Below are 21,871 nucleotides of genomic sequence, written 5' to 3'. Positions count from 1 at the left end.
CCCGGTACACCACCCCCTCTAGGCACGGCTGCCAGCCAAGCATCACCCCCCGGCCAACGGCCCAGCCAGCCGGTACCCGGTACACCACGCTCTCTGGGCACGGCTGCCAGCCAAGCATCACCCCCGGCCAATGGCCCAGCCAGCCGGTACCCGGTACACCACCCTCTCTGGGCACGGCTGCCAGCCAAGCATCGCCAACAGCAAAGGGGCAGGAATTAACCACCGGAGCCACTCCCAGGGCAGGGTGTAGTCGCCAGAGGGGATCCTTTGCACCCAGCTCTGCCCAGGCCAGGACTGGGGGCAGGTGCTGCCCAGGGGTCCCTGCTCTTCCCAGCTCCTCCCGGCTGCCGCCATCACCCTCCCTTCCCGAGTCTGCCCGCAGCTTCCTCCTTCCCTCGGGAGGAATGGGCCTGGCTGAGGCCTGGCTCCCAGCTTGCAGCCCAGCAACGCTCCCCCAGCCCCCAGCCCCCTCCCTACTCCGGCCGTGCCAGGGGAGCCGTGGAGAGGCTCCGTGCTCCCCAGCGCTTGGCCTGATCCGCCCGGGCAGGGAAGTGACCCCCCCTTCTCCCGCCAGCTGGCAGAGGGGGCGGGCTTTGGTGACGTGGGGGGCAGGAAAGACCCTGGGCAGAGCCCCCCCCCCCCCCGGCCGCCCGCTGTGGAAGGGAGGGGGCGGGTCTCGGCGCCCTGCCTGGCGGGGCCCAAACTTGAGCCAAGCGCAGCGCGCCCCGCCCTCGGGGCTGCCCCGCCCGCGCCGCTCCCGCCGCCTCTGCCTCCGCCCCCGCGCCGGGGAGCTGCCCCGCGGCCGCCCATGCCCCGCTGAGGGCGATTTCCACCGCCCCCCCTTGCCGGGCGGGGCGCGGGTGGCACCGACGCCGGCAGCGCGCAGGAGTCGCGGCCCGGCGCAGCCAGCGCAGCCTCCGGCGACCAGGTTGGTAGCGCTTTGTCCGCCCGCCTCGCCCCCCACCCCGGGCCCGGCCCCGCCGCCTTCAGCACCGCGGGCGCGGACAGCTCCCTGCGCCCTGGGCGCGCCGGCCTCCCAGCGGCGGGGCCGGGCCTGTGCGCTCGGCGGGCCCCGCTCCCCTCCCCTTGCCCGGCCGCCCTCCCACGGCAGCGAGACGCGGCAGCGCGCTGCAGGGCGTCCCCGGGCCGCTCCGCTCCTCTGCAGCCGGGCCCCGGGCCGCTGGGAGCCGCGCAGCCCGGGGGGAACCCGCCTCCCGCTCCCCGCAAAGGGGCCCGGGGCGATGGCGAGCTGCCAGGGAGGGTCCCGGGATCCCCACCCCCAGGCCGGGAGGGGCGGCTCCCTGCAGCAGAGCCGGGGGGAAGGGCCCAGGCGGGCCTGGCTCTGGCCTGTGGCTCGGGGGAAGCAGCTGCCGGGCCTGTTCCGGTGGGAGGGCGGCTGGCGAAGGCCCGTGAGAAGGGCTAGAGGGAGGCTGCTTCCACGCCACAGCCCGTGGCCTCGGGCGACTCCGGCCGCCCTCGCTGTGGTTGGCATTGGGCCCTTCCACGCTGGGCTGCCTGCACCCCGAGTCCCCAGAGCCAGGGCCCTCCTGGGCAGGAGACACAGGGCCGCCAGCCTGCCCCGTCTGCACGTGTTCTTAGCCCTAAGCCGGGCGCCTAGTTCCTGGGCCCAGCGCTGGTGGACCCCTGGCTCTGACCCTGGGAGATGGCTCCATGGCCCTTGATCCCAGGCAGTTCCCTGCTCTGCTGTTCCTCAGTTCACCCAGTTTCTCTAACGCCACCTCCCTGACCCCCCCCCCCCGAATTCCTCTCCCCCTCCTTTACCAGCCTCCGTGTCTCCGCCAGCCCCTCCACTCGCCGCCCGGCTGAGCTACGCCTCGGGAGCCGGTTACGCTTTGGAGCCTTATGCACCAGTCCATCCCCCCCAGCCGTTCCCAGGGCACGTCCCCAGGCCCCTGGGGAGCAGGGAGTGGGGCGGAGCTGGGGGAAGAGGGAGCCAAGCTCTGGTCTCAGAGGCGGGTAGTGTGACTGCAGATTGCCCCTCCATCGCCCCAGGCCGCCCTGTGGGACTTGGCTCTGGGTTCCCAATGGGTGGCGGGGATACTGGCTTGTCAGAGCCGCGTGCTGGGCGTAAGTGGCAGGGAGCAGGTAAAAGCAGCCAGCTGCCCAGTCCAGGAGAGGTGCCAGGGAGCAGGGTGCCTGCCGGCAGGGCTCAGCCCAGCTCCCCCTGCAGAGCCATGTGGGTCTGCCCCCTAGAAATCAGCCCCGTGCCATACGCCAGCAATGGAGCAGCGGCCTCGGAGCTAAGCGCTGGGCCAGGCCTGCCCCTGGGTGTGCTGAGAGCTTGCTCACAGGGGGCGTGCACTCACCTTCTTGTTGGGCCAGGGCTGGACTCAGGGCCATGGAGCCAGGGCAGGGGCACTTACCGGTCTGTCTCCAAACCCTCCTTGGTCCCAGCAGCGCTAGCCGTGAAATGGTCCCCCAGACACTGCTCTTAACACCTGCAGGTCACGCCCCGCTGGCTCCTGGTGCTGAGTGCGAGCCCTTGGCAGCTGCGCGACTGAGCCGAGCCAAAGCTCTTTGTCCGGGCTCTTGCCATGGGGAAGGAAAAGTTGTCCCAACTCCCAGCCACCAGACGCCTCCGCGGAGAGCAGGCTCCATGAGTTAGGGGCGGGCTGCAAAGCCAGACGGGCCAAAGTTCGCCGTTTAAATCGACAAAGGCAGGCGACAAATGGAGGTGAAGGGACGTGCCCAAGGCACGCAGCAGGGCAGTGGCAGGAGTAGAGGCCAGGCCCTCTGCTGCTCAGACTAGTACCTAACCACTAGGCAAGACTGCCTGCAGGGAAGTCTCTGTTCTTTAGAAAGGAGCAAAAAGTTCAGGGGGAGCCAAGCCCCTTGATTTCCCATAGGGAGTATCAGGTTGTGTTGCCGCCATGAACACCTTAAGTGTGTCCACCTTGACCTTGGTGCCGCACCCAGCGCGTCCAGCCCTCGGCTCCGCGGAATCAGAGGAAGGGGCAACTCAGGACGCGTAGCGGCCAAGATCACTTGGATAACACAAACCTCTGCAAGGCAGAAAGAGACCCCTGAGCTGGGCCTGGGGAGAGGAGCTGTCCGCACGGGTGGGGAGCCGGGCAAATGGAAGGCCAGCGCCCGGAAGCAGCCTGGGGACAGGAGCAGGGAGCGGCCAGGGTGTTGGTCTCCGCTGCGTTTGCACCACTCTTTTCTTGGTTTTCCAGAAGTGCGCCCTGCCCCCCCCCCCCCCAACTCTGCTCCCGTTGAACTCTGTGGCGCGGCACTGCCGTGGCAAGGCCCAGCCGGGCGGCGAGGCGACTCACGGCGCGGCCCCAGAGGTGGCTGCATTTGAGCGGTGCTGAGTGAGCCATGTTTAGATTGTGCTGTGCCGGGGCTGGCGCAATGGGACAGCGTGCAGGACCTGACGCGAGCCTCCCCCTAAGACCCGTCTGACACGCTCCGGCCTGCCCCGTTTCGTTCCTTGACACCAGTGCCCGGCCGTCCATGGAGGCGCGTTCCGGCCCAGAGGGACTGGCTGAGGGCGGGCGGGCGGGGTGTCTTCGTTGGAAGCTGTTTTACCTGCTCCGTGGCCCCCTTTCCCCACCCAAACTCTCCGGCTCCTGCAGAACGGGCGGCTGCTACCCCCGCGCAGGGAGCGCTCCCTTCTCCCCGGGGCCGCGTTCTGCGGAGCTGCGTGGCTGGAAAGGCCCCGTGCTCAGCTTTCCCGTCAGCGCGGCTCGCTCGCCTCCCTTCCGCCCTCACAGCTGCCTGAGCTGAAGTGGTTCTAAGCGCAGGGATCGTAAGAGGCCAACCCGCCCGGCTTGATGGAGCGCTTGCCCCGGGGGCGGGCGGAGGCGGCAGGTCCCCGGGGACAGTGAAAGGAGCCTGGGAGCGAGGTAGCATCTGCCGTGGCATGCGCAGGAACCGACCTGCGGATGGAAGCGGGGGGACTGCGGTGGAGTTCCTCAGCACCCACAGCCTGGCTGTGCCTGGTGTCGCCTGCCCGGGGCACCCGGCCTCTCCCTCCTCCCCACGGCAGCCAGCGCTCCGCCCCAGCAGCTTCAGGCGCCTTTCCCGCCGCACCCCCGGGCCACTGCTTCGCTGCCGTTTGCTGCCTCTCCCGTGGGGCGAGCACACTGGGTCCGTGCTGCAGGGGAATATTTCACTGCACGGGCCTGGCTAAGCCTGTGGAGACAGCGGCCTGCCCACCCACGCTGGTACTGCCCTTTTCATGGCCTCCTTCGGCCACGCTGCGTGGCTAAAAGCCAGCGTTGTGCCCTGGGAGAGCCCTCCGTGGCAGTCAGGGAACTAGCTGGCGGTGATGTCACAGTGCGTTGCCGCGGTAATGGCCGTGATGTTGCTAGGACACAGTGATGATGCAACAAAATGAAGGAAGAGAGGAGCCAGCTCCGGCTTGGTCCCGGAGTTCCCCAAACTCCTCCCCTTTTCCTTAAATATGACTGTAGTCCTGGCTGAAGGTGCCAGGTTTGCTTCTCCCCAGGTGCGTGCACACACACACGTACACACACAGAGACAGACACACGTACACACACACAGACACACACAGCCACGCACACACGTACACACACAGAGACACACACAGCCACGCACACACGTACACACACAGAGACAGACACACAGCCACGCACACACGTACACACACAGAGACAGACACTCAGCCACGCACACACACAGAGACAGACACACAGCCACGCACACACGTACACACACAGAGACAGACACTCAGCCACGCACACACACAGAGACAGACACACAGCCACGCACACACGTACACACACAGAGACAGACACACAGCCACGCACACATGTACACACACACACACAAACATACACATACACACACACCCCAGGAATCCCCTTGACTCTGCCCTGCGGAGACAGGTAATGGGGGTCTCCCTGACCCACTCGGTTCTTGGCATCTTGGCTGCCCGAGGGGAGCCAGCCAGTGGCCCCTGGAAACGCCACTTCTGTCCTGGGGTCCCCATCCGAGCCCCCCTCCCTCGTCCCATTCAGGGCTCCCTTCCCGGCCCAGGCCTCCCCCTGTGGTTCTCCCTGTCAGCCCTCCCCCACGCACCCCGCCCCTCCGGCCACAGCCTCGGTTCTCCTCGGGGAGTCCATTCCATTCCCAGCAGCCCCTGCTGTCCTGCCCCTCCCGCCCGAGACCCACCAGGAGATGCTCCCTCCTCGTAAGAGGCTGAGCGACCCTATCGGTGCCCCCAGCCCTGCCCCACCCCCGGGGCGTGTGAAAGCGACAGCCTCGGCCCCTTGGCGCCAAAACCCTTCCCCCGGGAGCTGCAGCCCTGCTGCTGTGAAGACCCCTACCACTGCGCTGGTGCTACACAGCCCGTCGGCTCCAGCAGGCGTGGACTCCGGCTCCGGCTCCGGCTCCAGCTCCAGCACTGGGCCGAGCAAAGGCTGCAGTGAGCCCGCAGCTCCCAGGGCCAAGCCGCTGCGCTGCCACTCAGCTCCCCCGCTCTGGGCCACCTGCACGCCAGCACCCGCTGCCCCATCCCTCCGTGGTAGGGCTGCACCACCCAGGGGTCAGAGCCTCAGACAGTGCTGAGCATCTGCCGTTGGGAAGCCAAGCCCCCGGAGTCTCACGTTGGAGCTGACCAGTGGAGCCCCCTGAAATCACGAGCCATTTGTGACTGCGTAGGCCGGGGCTCCTAGCACCATCCGCCATGCCTGGCTCAGCAGACGGCTCCTGTGGTGTCCTGCCCCACGCCAGGCCCCCCCTCGGCAGCCTCCCTGCGGAGAGCCCGGCCTTGCTGCTTAGCCTCAGCTCACAACAAACAGACACCAGATGTCTGCGCCTCTGAGCACTCCCGTTCCTGCTCGGAGCGGCTGCGGCTGTGCCAGCGGGAGGCCTTGCCAACAGGCTGAGATAGTCCATATGCCCCAGCCAGGATCTGTCTTCCTGCCCCGCATCCCTGCTAATTTTTTCCACCCCCATGTGCAGAATCCATTTTGTGTTGTGCACCAAGGCATGTGCAGATGTGCACCACAGTAGAAACACCTGGCACTGGCGGTGGGCAGCTGGGCGGCACCTGAACCTCTTTTGGGCGGCCGCCAGGTGCTCAGCTTACAGGGAAGCCTGTCGGCAGCCCAGAGAAATGACAGTGAAGACTCGTCCGTCTGGCCAACCCGCCCGCCACGCTGCCACGGACCCCCCTTCCCCCGGCAGACCATGGTGGGAGCAGTCCAGCCTCTTCCAAAACCTCCCTCTGCTCCCCTCCCCTCCCCTCCCCTCCCCTCCCCTCTGGAGGGGTGTGGACACTCCGGCCTCGCCTGTTGGTTGCCGGGCAGCGCCTTGCAGGTTTTCATTGTTCTTGGATTTTCCATTGTGCTGGGTGGGACTCAGCCAGTCCTGTAATGACCCTCCCGGACAATTAGTCATGCCCCTCCCCCGCCCGTCTCTTGCTCTCCCCTCCAGCAAACTCACAGCAGGGCTATCCGCAAAAGTTTGGTCCACCCAGCTCGGTTGCTGGGGTGTGAACCGCTGGTCGGTTTTGTTGATCTAAACGGTGCCACGTCAGCAGAGGTGGCGTGTTTCCACCCACAGGAGAGGGCTCGCTGGTGGACGTACCGGAGACTTACCCGGGAGACACACAGGAGAGCCCCAACGTTCCCACTGTGCCGCACCTGTCTCCCACGGCTTGTCACAGACACCGAAAGCCCTAAGGACATTCCCCACAAAAAGCTTCCTGCAATTGGCAGGAGAGTGGGAAGGACGTAGCGGTGACATACAGGGGGGTGGGGGGTTAAAAAAAGAACGATACATTCTTGGAATTAAAAAAAAAACTGACAAGAATGTGACATTGAAAACCTGCAATTAGACAGCCAGGAAAGTCAGGCTGATGTAAAACTTCCAAGAAAGTCAAGTGCTTGAAAGTCTGTAAACACCTGGTGAAGGCGCCCTCGGGGTGTGTCTCCACTGCGCCCCCATCTCGAAACACGCCCGGCGGTGGGAGCGCCGCAAGGCGTGCAGCTTCCTTCGGGTTCACTGCGAAATGGCGTATTGCCAAGCGGAGCGCTCTCCCAAAACGCCCCTCTCCTCCCGGAGCCAGGGCTCCCGGGCCGGCGGAACGGCGATTCGGAAAGAGCGGGATCGCGTCGGGCGACCGGACGTATCCCGAAATGGCGCCCAAAGCGGTTTAACCCTGCCCCGGGGAGCTCCCAAAACGGGGAGAGCCAAAGATCATTGCACCTCGTCGCGGGCGGTGCTGGATCCTTCCAAAGCCTGGCTCGGCCGCGTGGCCACCCGGAGCCGTACCCGCGCGTCCCCCACGCGATCGAACCTGAACTGGTAGTGACACAAACGCAGCTGGCGGCCCCGGCCCTGCAGAGAGCGTCCCCCGCAGGAGCAGAGCCGGCGCGGTGGTGCGGCGCCCCTTCTAGTGCTGGCCGGGGGGGGCGTCTGGGGTTGGGGAGAGCCCCGTTTGGGGCAGGCTGCCATGGGAGACGGGCAGCGGCCCTGGCCTGAAACTGGCCAAACGAATCCCAGGCGAAGCTGGGCACGCAGGAGCCTTCCTGGGCGGGGGTCCGTGTCTGGACGGGGGGCCCCTTCTCAGCACCCCACTTGCACGCTGCACCTTCCGCCCCCTGCTGGCCCGTGTGGCTCTCCAGGCTGTCGCTGGGCTGCACCGACAGGCCTTCTCCAGGCCCCCCCGTCTTCCCATGGGGCCTGGAGGGAGGCAGTGCTGGGGGGGCCCTCTGCACCCTGCAGCCTTCTGCTGCCGCCTTGCCCACAGGGCTCCGGCCCGGGGCTCCCTCTGAGCTGGGCGCAGGGAGACGGTGCAGAGCTCCCCTCAGCCTGTGCTCCCCTTCTCTCCTCTCCAGGGCGCCCGCGGCCCCTGACATGCTCTGCCCCGGGCAGACGCACGCTGGCTGGAGAGACGCAAAGGTAGGCCCGGCAGCTTCCCCAGGCCCCCCTGCGCTGCGCGTCCCTTGCGGCCCGGCACTGGCGCCTCACTCGCGCACCCTCAGGCGGAGGGACCAGCCAGCCCCGAGCCACCCTCCCTGGGAACAAGCCAGCAAGAGCAGCGCCGGGAGGCGCGGGGCCAGCGCAGTGCCCGGGGCGACTGGGACCCATGGAGGGGTTGCCTGCCCCCAGCGCTCAGCAGGACAAAGCAGGCGCCAGGCCAACATCAGTGCTGAGCCCCGGGCTCCTAGGGAACCGTGGCCCCGTCTCCGCTCCTGGCGCGGGGCAGCGGGTCTGGAGCGTCCCCCACGGCTGGAGAGCAGAACAAGGGTCTAGGCACACAGCACGGGGGCGGGGCGGGGGGCCCCCCCGAACTGTTTGGATTTTTAATGGAAAACCCCCAAACTGAAATATTCGGGGCCCAAAATAGCAGAAAACCAAAAACCAAACCGGGGGGGGGGGGAGTTTTCTGACAGGAACAGTCCGTGATTTTCAAGGCAAGGGACCCGTGGGGGAGGGGGGATGAGCCGTGTGCTTGGGCCCGGTTACCCAAGACCACGCGGCGGGGAGCAGGGAGCGATGGAGGGGTGGCTGGGCTGGGTCGGAGCCGGGCGTGTCGGCCTGGCAGCCCCCCAGCGCCTAGCCCAGCTACGACACCCGCCCAGCCCCTGGGGACGCCCTGCTCCCGCGTAAGGCTGCCGGCGAGCGGGTCGCTGCGAGACGCGCGCTGTTGTGCATTACGATGCTGGAGCAACAGGCAACCCCCTGGACCTTCCCGGCCCCCAGGAGCTTGGCGTGTACCTGCCTGCCCCTCCCCTCGTCCGGGGTGCCCCTTCTGCTCGGTATCTTGCTGGGCCCATCACCGGAGAGTCTGACCATCCTTCACTTGCCCCGCTAGTGCCTTTGGGAACGATATGTCCCCCCCGCCGCTGGTACACAGCCAGCCCCGTTCCCACGTGTCCGAGGGCGCGACCCGCAGCGTGTCCCTGGCCCCTCTTGTGCCCGATGGCACAGGCGCCAGGGTGAGACTGCGAACGTGCACTCGGGCATCCCCGCCAGCGCGGTGGCACCAGCCTCTGAGCGCCGGGTGCCCGTCCTCGGGGTGGAGCCGTACTGGGGACGTTCCCTGCAAGACGTGGCGCCTGGGGGCGTCAGAGCCAAAGGGAGCCCCGCCCCGAGGCCCAGCTGCCAGCATGTGGCTCAGCCACGCGGCTCCAGGGGCCCGGCTGGGGCTGGGGTGAGACGAGGGGGCCGGGCACTGACCACTCCTGGCAATTGGCTTCCTGCACCCGGCGCCTGGCTTACCGGTGCCTGCAGGTTCCCGCGGGGGGAGGCGGACGCTGGCCAGGGCAGGGCTCAAGGCATCTGGCATCCACCCCCAGCGTGGCCAGTCCTAGCCAGTCACCAGCAGCGTCCCTCCAATTCCCGGCCCCGTGTGGACTCACTTTTGCTGGGCGCACCGGGGCGGGGGCGGGGGCGTCGGACTCTCCAGGGTGGCGCCGCGCTCTCGGGGCAGGGAGCGCCGGGTGAGGAACAGCTCACAGCCTGCGGAGAGCCGCGCGTCCCAAGCAAGGCACAGACCCCACGAGGGCTGCGGAGCAGACAGCCCAGCGCTTCATCCCCGGCCCCTGGCGCCTGCCGATCTCAAAGCCTGGCTCCTGAGCTGGGCGGTGTGGGGAGGTCTCGGGGCCGGAGGGGTGGGCTGGGTGGCGGGAGAGGGGCCCTTGCTCGGACGCCGGGAGAGAACCAAGTGGCTGCTGGTATTCGGCTCACAGCTCCTTCCCCGGCGCTCCGCAGTGCACTGTGCCGCGTGCCTGCCATGCATACTGATGGGCCGGCCGCAGGGCACCGGTGCACTTCGCTCCCGCGGTAGCGATGGGAAAGCCACAGGGCCCTGCTGGGCGGGAGAGGCCCGGAGAAGCTGGGGCCCTGCTGAGAAGCCTGGGGCTGGCGCTGCCTGGGAATTGGAAAGCCATGGGGAGGGGGTCAGGAAGAGCCCTGGATGTTCAGAAACTCATTAAGAGCCTCCCCCGGCCCTGCGCGAGCCCAGCTGCACAGCCGGAGCGTGGCAGGGAGAGGAGAGAGACCTGGCTGCTCAAAGAGCTCGCTTCCTGCGCAGCAGAACCCCGGCAGGGAGGCGTGGAGGGGCTGCAGCAGCTGTTTAATAATGCATGGCGCAACCCGGCCAGGCGCACGCCGCTCTGCAGGAGCCCCGCTCGGCCTTCCAGAGAGTCGCTGGGACCCATGAAAGCAGCTTCCCCCAGCGGTTCTCGGTGCCGCCCCCCGCCCGGGGCAGGGCGAGAGCCGAGTGATGAACTGTGGCCCCCCCGGGGGCGGGATGCTGCCCCCCCCATTCCCTTGAGATGCTCGGGGCATCCTGCTGCCCACCAAGCGGTGACTCCCCAAAGGGCAGCCCTGGAGCATCCCCCTCTGGTCCCACCCGCAGCCTGGAAGTGGAGCCCAGCAGGAAATCACACAGCCCAGGCGGGGGGGCCAGGCCTGGGCAGAAGGGGCCCTGGCAGCTCCGGTCAGCGCCGCGCCGGGCCATTAACGGGTCGGTCAGTGGGGCTGCCGGGGCCAGTCAGTGGGGCTGCCGGGGCCGGTCAGTGGGGCTGTCGGGGCCGGTCAGTGGGGCTGCCGGGGCCGATCAGTGGGGCTGCCGGGGCCAGTCAGTGGGGCTGCTGGGGCCAGTCAGTGGGGCAGCTGGGCACGGGCAAGATCCCTGCCTGCCCTGGGTCTGGGTGGCTCCCGGGATGTGGCCGGCAGGGCCCTGCGGCGCCTGGGCACACGGGGGGAGAGGAGGTTCCATGCGCTGCCCCCGCCCTGAGCACTGGCTCCCCAGCTCCCATTGGCCAGGAAATGCAACCAATGGGAGTTGTGGGGGCGGGGCCTGTGCACACAGGCAGCGAGCGAAGCCTCCCTGATCCTCCGTGTGCCTTGAGCCCAGGGACCTGCTGGCCGCTTCCCAGGAGCCACCTGGACCCCGAACCCTTCCCGCACCCCACCCCCATCCCAACCCCCTTCCCGCACCCCACCCCCATCCCAACCCCCTTCCCGCACCCCACCCCCGTCCCAACCCCGCCGCCTTTCCGCACCCCACCCCCGAACCCTTCCCGCACCCCACCCCCATCCCAACCCCCTTCCCGCACCCCACCCCCGTCCCAACCCCGCCGCCTTTCCGCACCCCACCCCCGAACCCTTCCCGCACCCCACCCCCATCCCAACCCCCTTCCCGCACCCCACCCCCGTCCCAACCCCGCCGCCTTTCCGCACCCCACCCCTGAACCCTTCCCGCACCCCACCCCCATCCCAACCCCCTTCCCGCACCCCACCCCCATCCCAACCCCGCCGCCTTTCCGCACCCCACCCCCGAACCCTTCCCGCACCCCACCCCCATCCCAACCCCCTTCCCGCACCCCACCCCCGTCCCAACCCCGCCGCCTTTCCGCACCCCACCCCCGAACCCTTCCCGCACCCCACCCCCATCCCAACCCCGCCGCCTTTCCGCACCCCACCCCCGAACCCTTCCCGCACCCCACCCCCATCCCAACCCCCTTCCCGCACCCCACCCCCATCCCAACCCCGCCGCCTTTCCGCACCCCACCCCCGAACCCTTCCCGCACCCCACCCCCATCCCAACCCCCTTCCCGCACCCCACCCCCATCCCAACCCCGCCGCCTTTCCGCACCCCACCCCCGAACCCTTCCCGCACCCCACCCCCATCCCAACCCCCTTCCCGCACCCCACCCCCGTCCCAACCCCGCCGCCTTTCCGCACCCCACCCCTGAACCCTTCCCACACCCCACCCCGTCCCAACCCCGCCGCCTTCCCACACCCCACCCCCGAACCCTTTCCGCACCCCACCCCCATCACAACCCCCTTCCCGCACCCCACCCCCGTCCCAACTCCGCCGCCTTTCCGCACCCCACCCCCGTCCCAACCCCGCCGCCTTTCCACACCCCACCCCCGTCCCAACTCCGCCGCCTTTCCGCACCCCACCCCCGTCCCAACCCCGCCGCCTTTCCGCACCCCACCCCCATCCCAACCCCGCCGCCTTTCCACACCCCACCCTCGTCCCAACCCCGCCGCCTTCCCGCACCCCACCCCCAAACCCTTCCCTCACCCCACCCCCATCCCATCCCCCTTCCCACACCCCACCCCCGAACCCTTCCCGCACCCCACCCCCATCACAACCCCCTTCCCGCACCCCACCCCCGTCCCAAACCCGCCGCCTTCCCGCACCCCACCCCCGTCCCAACCCCGCCGCCTTTCCACACCCCACCCCCATCCCAACCCCGCCGCCTTTCCACACCCCACCCCCGTCCCAACCCCCTTCCCGCACCCCACCCCCTGACACACCTGTCGGGATGATCTGGAGGGTGCTGGGTCCTGCCGCAAGGGCAGGGGACTGGACTGGATGGCTCTCGAGGCCCCTCCCAGTCCTACGGGTCTGGGGTGAGATTCCTGGGTGCCCTGCTCTGCCCAGGGCTCACGTGGACTGGCCCAAGGCCCGGGGACATGGTGAGGGGCTCCAGGCGGGCGCGGGGGGGCAAGAGGCCTGGGCTGCTTGGATCGCCGGTTCCCGCCCTCGCAGCGGCTTTGCTAACCCTTCCCCACCCCGGCTCCAGGGCGGGGTCATGCTCCGGCACTGCGGGGGTTGCTGTGTGCTGCGGGGAGTGAACACTCGGAACGGGGCCCCGGGCAGCCGACTAGAAAGGGCCCATCTGCAGGAGCCAGTGGTGGCTGCCGGACGGGCTGCCCAGCGGCAGAGCTGCCTGGAGGGGGAACGCTCCTGCCTCCGCACAGCATGGGGCTACCCACGGGCGCAGCAGCCAGAGGCACCCGGGGCAGTGGGAACTTGTGGGACTCCTGCCTTTAAGCTCCCATGGACCCTGCGCAGCTGCTGCCGCTAAGCCAGTCCCTGGGGACCCCGCCAGGCACCCCCAGAGCAGAGGGGCGGGTGGAACAGGGGCCAGTGTGGCTCAGCAGGCCCCCTGTGCTGGGTGCAGCCCCCACCTCCCGGGGCCAGGGCGGGGGAGGGTAAAAGGCTCAGGGACTCTGGCGAAGGGCAGGGCTGGGCCCCTCCCGGGCTGTGCCAGGGGCTCCCCTCCTGCTGGCCTGGGGGGCTCACAGCTCAGGGCAGGCCACGCCCATGTGGAAGTGGGGGCTGGGGTCTCCCACTTTGCTCCGCCCTGTGCTGGACAGTGAAGGAGGAAGCTCATGAATATGCATTAGAGAGGTGACATCATTTTGCTCTTCCAGCCTGCCCTGCATCAGGCCCATCCCCCGGGTATCTGACCCCTCCCTCGTCCAGCCACTTTCCCTGCACTCGCCGGCTGGTGTGACGTCAGCTGAGAGCCAATTCCTAACCCGTGGGGAGTGGGAGGGGGCTTTGTGGGGGCTGATCCCCCCTTCCCCTGCAGCTCCCAGCCGGGCTCAGCCAGGCAGCCCTGTGGCCCGTGATCCCAACCCTCCTAGGAGCCCCAGAGCACAGAGCTCACCTTTGGATTTTCACTGGTTCCTGTTCTCTCCCCAGGGCCTGACTGCCTCCCGCTGCTACCCCAGGGTGGAGAGCAAGGTAAGCGCCACACTCCCCTTCTTGCTCGCCAGCGCCCGGGAGCAACCATCCCATGACGGCCCGTATCCCACCGCCAGCCAGTAGCCCCCAGCGAAAGAGACGGGCCTGCCTATCTCCTGTCACTGGCAGTGGTCCCTCTACTGGGCAGAATAAGTTTTGTTCTGTGCACTGAGGCATGTGCACCACCAGTAGCAACACATGCTGCCGCTGCGGGCTCTCGGCCAGTCGGCTGGGTGCCACCTGGTGTCCCCTGGGTGGCCGCCCAAGCGCTCAGCTTCCAGGGACCACTGATCACCAGGAATAATGCCAGTGTGCAGTGGCTGCTTGGGCCGAGTCCTGTCCCCCTGTGGCCAGCCCCTGCCCCCCAGGGACTCCCTGTGGTAGCTTCCCACCCTGCCCTGCGCTCTCCGCAGCCTGGTCCATCCTATGACCCGAAATCCGGTGGGTGGCCCTGCCGTGGCGAGAGCGTTTCGGGTCTGGGCAGAGCCCAGGAGGCAGAAGGGGAAGTGTCGCTGTTTGGTGGGGGCAGAGGCCGGGACGTGTCAAGCATAAAAGTGGCAAAGCAGCGATGACGGTGTTGCACCTGCTGGGCCTAGCAGGGGGCTGGGTGGAAGCAGAAATAAGTCGATCAACCAGCCTTTCCCTGGGAGCAGCCCAGGTCGGTCTGGCACAAGGCACGCATCGCCGTGGCGAGGGGGGCTGCTCAGCGTGGCGCGACGTCCGGCTCACGTGGCGGCAGCAGGGAGGCGCTGGGGCCTTGCTCGGCCGTGGCTCTATTGGCGGGCGTCGCCGTGGCGAGGGGGGCTGCTCAGCATGGCGTGACGTCCGGCTCACGTGGCGGCAGCAGGGAGGTGCTGGGGCCTTGTTCTGCCGTGGCTCTATTGGCGGGCGTGGCCGTGGCGGGGGGGCTGCTCGGCGTGGCGCGACGTCCGGCTCATGTGGCAGCAGCAGGGAGGCGCTGGGGCCTTGCTCGGCTGTGGCTCTATTGGCGGGCGTGGCCGTGGCGGGGGGGCTGCTCGGCGTGGCGTGACATCCAGCTGACGTGGCAGCAGCAGGGAGGCGCTGGGGCCTTGCTCGGCCGTGGCTCCATTGGCGGGCGTGGCCGTGGCGGGGGGGGCTGCTTGGCGTGGTGCGACATCCGGCTTATGTGGCGGCAGCAGGGAGGCGCTGGGGCCTTGCTCGGCCGTGGCTCCATTGGCGGGCGTGGCCGTGGTCACTGGCACTTTGCCAAAGGGGGGAGCTGGGGCTCAGCATGTCCCCTCTGCCCCAGCTCTTGTGCCACGTGCAGAATTTCACACCTGGAGCAGCCAGCGTGCGGGGAGACCCCCTCAGACGAGGGCCCCCCCGGGATGTGGGTCTGTACCCAGAATCCCCCACAACATGCTGCAAACCCTGAGCAGACTGGCTGGGGCGGCACTTCGCCCCCCTGCGGAAGGGAGGGAGCACGCCCGCCAGCGGGCAGCGAGGAAGCCGGGCAGCAGCCGTGACGGGCCTGTGCGGGGGGATCCGGGCTCAGTTCCTAACGCACCCGCCGTCTCCGGGCACTTTGGGCTCCCCAGACGGGGGCGCGTCCCGGGCACCGTGGGAACCCAGCTCCCGCCCAGAGTGCCGGGGCCTGAGGGGTGCTCACCAGCCAGCTGCACGCAGCATGTGGGGTGGAGCTGGCCAGCCCCAGTGGGATCAGACTGGGGAGACGGTCCAATGGCTCCTTGTGTAGACTCCTGTGTTAGCAACCTCCCCTCCCCCATTGACTTGGATCCTTATCTGCTTCATTTTAACTGGCCAGTCTTCTTGCCCACGACCCTTCTGCCTTCCTGGTTTTCCCTTTGGTTTTTTCATAACCTCTGCTCCTTGTTTCCTGCCCCCCCCCCTTTTTTTCTTCCCCCTTCTAGTCAGGCCTCAGCTGGAGTACTGTGTCCAGTTCTGGGCGCCACATTTCAAGAAAGATGTGGAGAAATTGGAAAGGGTCCAGAGAAGAGCGACAAGAATGATTAAAGGTTTAGAGAACATGACCTATGAAGCCAGGCTTCATGAACTGGGCTTGTTTAGTTTGGAAAAAAGAAGATTAAGGGGGGACATGATAGCGGTTTTCAAATATCTAAAAGGGTGTCACAAGGAGGAAGGAGAAAATTTGTTCCTCTTGGTTACTGAGGACAGGACAAGGAGCAATGGGCTTAAAGTGCAGCAGGGGAGGTTTAGATTGGACATTAGGAAAAAATTCCTAACTGTCAGGGTGGTCAAATATTGGAATAAATTGCCAAGGGAGGTGGTGGAATCTCCCTCTCTGGAGATATTTAAGAACAGGTTAGATAGACATCTGTCAGGGATGGTGTAGACGGAGCTTGGTCCTGCCTTGAGGGCGGGGGGCTGGACTCGATGACTCTCGAGGTCCCTTCCAGTCCTAGGATTCTAGGATTCTATGATTCTCCCCTATATATTTTGGGTCTGCTCACCCTAAACTCAGAACTCCGCTCAGCTGAAGCAGAGCCCGGTGCCCACGGAAGCTCTCGGTCCCAGCGACGTTTCGTTAGTCTGTAAAGTGCTACCAGACCGGTTTGGGTTTTTTAAGTTCAGCCTAATACAATAGGGGGGATCCAAAGAGGCTGGCGAGAGGCTGTTCTCAGTGGGGGCAGAACAAGGAGCAATGGGCTCAAGTTGTGGTGGGAGAGGTCCAGGTTGGATATTAGGACAAACTCTTTCCCTAGGAGGGTGGGGAAGCCCTGGGCTGGGTTACCTAGGGAAGTGGTGGAGTTTCCATCCCTACGGGTGTTTAAGTCTCGGCGTGACCAAGCCCTGGCCGGGTCGATTTAGTTGGGTTGGTCCTGCCTTGGGCAGGGGGCTGGACTTGATGCCTCCTGAGGTCTCTTCTAGCTCTGTGGTTCTAGGATTCTGTGAATAGGCAGCCATGTCTCCCCCACCGCCCGGCTGCTGCGGGATCCAGGCCTCAGCGCCAGGCCTCTGCACAGAGAGACTCGGTCGCACCGCCGTGGCCCCTCCAACCGCACGGCCGGGGGCTGGGAGAGCCGGGGGGCGGGGAGCCGGCGGCGGGGGTGATCCGCACCTTGGTCTGAGGCGACTGTGGAGGGCAGTGACGGTGCTGGGGGCCGGGAGGACCCAGGCCGGAGACAGGAGACGGGACTAGCCCAGCCTGGAGCGAGTGCCGGACCCCGGGCGCCCCCTCGGTTGCTTCCCACCATCCCAGGCAATGGCGGCAGGACTGGGGCCAAACTGGGCTGCAGCAGAGCCTGTCGCAGGGCAGCCCTGGCCCGGCAAGCCGTGGCGTTCGGCAGGGAAAGGAGAGGAGGGCTGGGGCCCAGCCAGGACAGACGAGAGCCATTTCCGGGGGCCTGACCTAGGCCCAGCCTGCCTGGGAGAGAGGGGCTTGTCCTTGGAGTGGTGGGTCCCCTTGCAACTGGCCAGGGGGAAATTCCCTTCTTCCCGTGTGTGACGGCGCGTTGGGGTTCCCCTGCCTCCTGCACCCCCGTAATGGCACGGACAGACTCCGCCAGCCGGTAGAACAGAGGGAGGTTATTGCTTCTCCAGGATACAGCCCAGCACAGATGGAATCTGGTTCCAGGGCAGGCCTAGGAGGCCTCAGCCCCCTTGAGATGGGGAGACTGGGCCCCGAAATCCCAGCCCCTTCCCTAGGCTGCTTCCTCCATGCTCCCAGACAGAAACTAACAAACCGTCCCTTCCAGCCCTGCCCCCCAGCCAGGCTCTGGTCTCCGCCTCCCTCCCTTTGTCTCTCCCTGGGCGCTGAGCCTGGGCGTCTGGGTTAATCCACGTTTGGGAGAGTCAGTGAGAATCCCCCCTCCCAGCGCAGGGCCCCGGTCACAGAGCAGACACCCCCCCCGCACCACACCGTGCTGCCCACGCGCTTGGCATTGGGGATTCCCTGCACAGGGCACTGCCCCCCCCCATGGCCGCAGCCCCTTTGCGTGAGGGGCAGTGGCTGCTCTGCTCTGGCACGTGGGCTGTGGCTGCTCTCTGCCCCCGCATGGCCACATGGCCAATCCCCACGTGGGCTGTGGCTGCTCTCTGCCCCCGCATGGCCACATGGCCGCTCCCCACATGGGCTGTGGCTGCTCTCTGCCCCCGCACGGCCACGTGGCCGCTCCCCACGTGGGCTGTGGCTGCTCTCTGCCCCTGCATGGCCACATGGCCACTCCCCACGTGGGCTGTGGCTGCTCTCTGCTCCTGCACGGCCACGTGGCCACTCCCCACGTGGGCTGTGGCTGCTCTCTGCCCCTGCACAGCCACGTGGCCACTCCCCACGTGGGCTGTGGCTGCTCTCTGCTCCCGCACGGCCACGTGGCCACTCCCCACGTGGGCTGTGGGTGCTCTCTGCCCCCGCATGGCCACATGGCCACTCCCCACGTGGGCTGTGGCTGCTCTCTGCCCCCGCATGGCCACATGGCCGCTCCCCACGTGGGCTGTGGCTGCTCTCTGCTCCCGCACAGCCACATGGCCGCTCACCACATGGGCTGTGGCTGCTCTCTGCCCCCGCACGGCCACGTGGCCACTCCCCACGTGGGCTGTGGCTGCTCTCTGGCCTGCATGGCCATGTGGCCGCTCCCCACATGGGCTGTGGCTGCTCTCTGCCCCCGCACGGCCACATGGCCGCTCCCCACGTGGGCTGTGGCTGCTCTCTGCCCCCGCACGGCCATGTGGCCGCTCCCCACGTGGGCTGTGGCTGCTCTCTGCCCCCGCACGGCCACATGGCCGCTCCCCACATGGGCTGTGGCTGCTCTCCCCGCGTGGCCTATAGTGGGATTCACTTCCCCCGGGGACTGTACTGGAAAGAGCGAACCCGTTCAAACAGATTCCTGGGAGGCGGCCGCCAGGTGCGTTTCCTGGTCGCAGGAGGGAGGTGCCACGTGAGCCGTGGGGGAGGGGAGAGGAGGGCGAACCCGTGGTGCCCTGCACCTGGCTGCCTCTTGGCAAGGAGCCACTCAGCCACCACGCAGGCTGCGCTGTCGCTGGGGGGGGCGATTTCACCGTGGGCTGCAGCCGGCACTAAGCAAGTGGCCGTCGGGCAGGCACGAGCCGCTCCCCCCGGGCCTTTGCGTGGCAACGCCTGAGCGCCAGGAGGCCGGGGCGGCTGCGTGCCCTGAGCCTCGCTCACCCTGGCTGCTCCTCTGCCTGCGTTTCCCCTGCACCTCTCCGGTCAGCCCGGCTGGGCTCTGGGGGGGTCCAGTCCCTGCCCCCCCGGCCCCGTCGGCCCCTTCCCTGCGAGGCAGAGCACGAGCTGGCCCCTCCGCGCCTCTCTCTTGCCAGGGATGCCCCCGGCCTGCCACCTCCAGCGCAGGTTACAGGCTGCTGCTAATCGCGCCCGTCTCCTCCGCCGTGTTCGCCCGGCTCTGCTGACACTGGCCGTCCATCACCCGGACACAAGCCTGGAAATCTCCAGGTGCCGTGGCCCAGGGCCTGCGAGACACACGGTGTGTGTCAGCCACAGTGTCATACACGCCCCCCCCCCCCGTCCCAGGCCCCCTCCCAGCCTCCCCAGAGACCTGCCCCCCCTCGTCCCAGGGACCTGCCCCACCTCGTCCCAGGCCCCCTCCCAGCCTCCCCAGAGACCTGCCCCCCCCTCGTCCCAGGCCCCTTCCCAGCCTCCCCAGAGACCTGCCCCCCCCTCGTCCCAGGCCCCCTCCCAGCCTCCCCAGAGACCTGCCCCCCCCTCGTCCCAGGCCCCCTCCCCGGGGACCTGCCCCCTCCTCGTCCCAGGCCCCCTCCCCAGGGACCTGCCCCCCCCTCGTCCCAGGCCCCCTCCCAACCTCCCCGGGGACCTGCCCCCCCCCGTCCCAGGCACCCTCCCAGCCTCCCCAGAGACCTGCCCCCCCTCGTCCCAGGCCCCCTCCCACCCTCCCCGGGGACCTGCCCCCTCCTCGTCCCAGGCCCCCTCCCAGCCTCCCCAGGGACCTGCCCCCCCTCGTCCCAGGCCCCCTCACAGCCTCCCCAGAGACCTGCCCCCCCCTCATCCCAGGCCCCCTCCCAACCTCCCTGGGGACCTGCCCCCCCCCGTCCCAGGCCCCCTCCCAGCCTCCCCAGGGACCTGCCCCCCCCGTCCCAGGCCCCCTCCCAGCCTCCCCAGAGACCTGCCCCTTCGTCCCAGGCCCCCTCCCAGAGACCTGCCCCCCCCTCGTCCCAGGCCTCCTCCCAGCCTCCCCAGAGACCTGCCCCCCCCTCATCCCAGGCTCCTCCCAACCTCCCCGGGGACCTGCCCCCCCCTTCCAGGCCCCTCCCACCTTCCCCGGGGACCTGCCCCCCCCCCCCGTTCCAGGCCCCCTCCCAGCCTCCCCGGGGACCTGCCCCCTCCTCGTCCCAGGCCCCCCCCCCCCCAGGGACCTGCCCCCCCTCGTCCCAGGCCCCCTCCCAACCTCCCCAGGGACCTGCCCCCCCCTCGTCCCAGGTCCCCTCCCCAGGGACCTGCCCCCCCCTCGTCCCAGGCCCCCTCCCAACCTCCCCGGGGACCTGCCCCCCCGTCCCAGGCCCCCTCCCAGCCTCCCCGGGGACCTGCCCCCTCCTCGTCCCAGGCCCCCCCCCCCAGGGACCTGCCCCCCCCTCGTCCCAGGCCCCCTCCCAACCTCCCCAGGGACCTGCCCCCCCCTCGTCCCAGGTCCCCTCCCCAGGGACCTGCCCCCCCTCGTCCCAGGCCCCCTCCCAACCTCCCCGGGGACCTGCCCCCCCCCGTCCCAGGCCCCCTCCCAGCCTCCCCGGGGACCTGCCCCCTCCTCGTCCCAGGCCCCCTCCCAGCCTCTCTGGGGACCTGCCCCCTCCTCGTCCCAGGCCCCCTCCCAGCCTCTCTGGGGACCTGCCCCCTCCTCGTCCCAGGCCCCCTCCCAGCCTCTCTGGGGACCTGCCCCCTCCTCGTCCCAGGCCCCCTCGCACTGTGTGCCTGGCCTGGGCGGAGACGGGGTCACAGCACCCATCCTGCGCCTGGCGGGGGGGCTCACTGGGCCAGCGAGGGGACTAGGTTCAGCGCCCCTTGCCAATGCCCCAACCCTGCACAGCACCGCCCGTTCCCCGGGCCCCGAGCCCAGCCCGGCAGACCCAGGTCTCACACCGGCCTGGGCCGTGCGGCTGGGAATGCAGCTGGCGCCTGCGCCGGGGGTCAGGCAGGACTGTGGGGGGCGGGGGGCAGGCTCCGCCCCGGCCGATGCTGCCCAGGTGCTGTACAGAGCGGGCCCCGGGAGTCGTCCCCTCGCACTGATCCCCTGGAGGCAGCAGGGTGCCCTGCGGGGGGTCCCCAAGCCTCAGGGCCTGCAGATCCAGGCTGCACAGCTCAAAATGGCACACGGGCACGGTGCTGGGGGGCCAGGAAGGGGCCGGCAGGTGGGGGAGGGGCAGCTGGCAGGCAGGTGTAGGGCAGGCGGGGGAGGAGGGGTTGGCCAGCAGGTGTACAGCAGGTGGGGGAGGGGTGGCTGGCCGGCAGGTGGGGGAGCAGGAAGGTGCTGGCAGGCAGGTACGCAGCAGGCGGGGGAGGGATGACTCGCAGGCAGGTGTAGGGCAGGTGGGGGAGGGGTGTCTGGCAGGTAGGCATAGGGCAGGTGAGGGGCAGGAAGGGGCTAGCAGACAGATGGGGGCAGGCTGGGGGGCAGGAAGGGGATAGCAGACAGGTGGGGGGCAGGAAGGGGTTGGCAGGCAGGTGGGGGCAGGCGAGGGGCAGGAAGGGGCTAGCAGACAGGTGGGGGGCAGGAAGGGGCTGGCAGGCAGGTGGGGGCTGGCAGGCAGGTGGGGGCAGGTGGGGGCAGGAAGGGGCTAGCAGACAGGTGGGGGCAGGTGGGGGCTGGCAGACAGGTGGGGGCTGGCAGGCAGGTGGGGGCAGGTGGGGGATGGCAGACAGGTGGGGGCAGGTGGGGGCAGGCAGGTGGGGGCAGGTGGGGGCTGGCAGGCAGGTGGGGGCAGGAAGAGTCTAGCAGACAGGTGGGGGCAGGTGGGGGCTGGCAGACAGGTGGGGGCTGGCAGGCAGGTGGGGGCAGGTGGGGGCTGGCAGGCAGGTGTACAGCAGGAGCCCTGCCTGCCAGGCCTTCCCCCTCACCCTCTGCGCTCCCCCCTGGTTCCCGTCTCTGCCTTCTGAGTCCGTACGTGCAGCACCAGGAGAGGGACGTGCAGGTCCCAGCCCAGACAGGCAGGGTGCGCAGCGGGGCGCCAGGCGTGCCCGGGAGGGGTGTCCAGGGGCAGGAGGCTCTGCGAGCAAGGGGGTGGGAGTGCATGGGGCATGGGGGGCTGCAGTGGGGTGAGTGGCTCAGGGGGGCAGCTGAAGGCCGGGCCGTGACTTCCCTGGCCTGGCTGGCCCCTGAGGGGCTCCGGAGCACGGCCTGTCCCTCCTCAGGGTCATTGGCCCTGCGGCCTGGGCCCGCCGTGCCCCTGGGCTCC

General features: G+C 68.6%; 1 protein-coding gene across 2 annotated transcripts in view; it reads left to right on the top strand.

Annotated features, from left to right (window-relative positions):
* The first annotated feature begins 709 nt into the window (after positions 1-709).
* The window catches only part of CPLX2 (complexin 2), a 39,232-nt gene continuing 18,070 nt past the window's right edge, over positions 710-21,871 (top strand). Inside the window, exons 1-3 of one of the 2 annotated variants that reach the window (XM_075900676.2) lie at positions 710-928; positions 7,833-7,896; positions 13,451-13,492. The gene's annotated coding sequence lies outside the window, so the exon portion shown is untranslated. The remainder of the gene's footprint in view (positions 929-7,832; positions 7,897-13,450; positions 13,493-21,871) is intronic. The other variant, XM_075900674.2, reaches the window with a different exon arrangement.

This window comes from Pelodiscus sinensis, chromosome 16 (assembly GCF_052426305.1).
Source record: "Pelodiscus sinensis isolate ZL-2025 chromosome 16, ASM5242630v1, whole genome shotgun sequence".
In the NCBI taxonomy this organism is placed as follows: domain Eukaryota; kingdom Metazoa; phylum Chordata; order Testudines; family Trionychidae; genus Pelodiscus; species Pelodiscus sinensis.
Note: the sequence above shows the minus strand (reverse complement) of the source record. Positions and strands in the feature narration are given on the sequence as shown.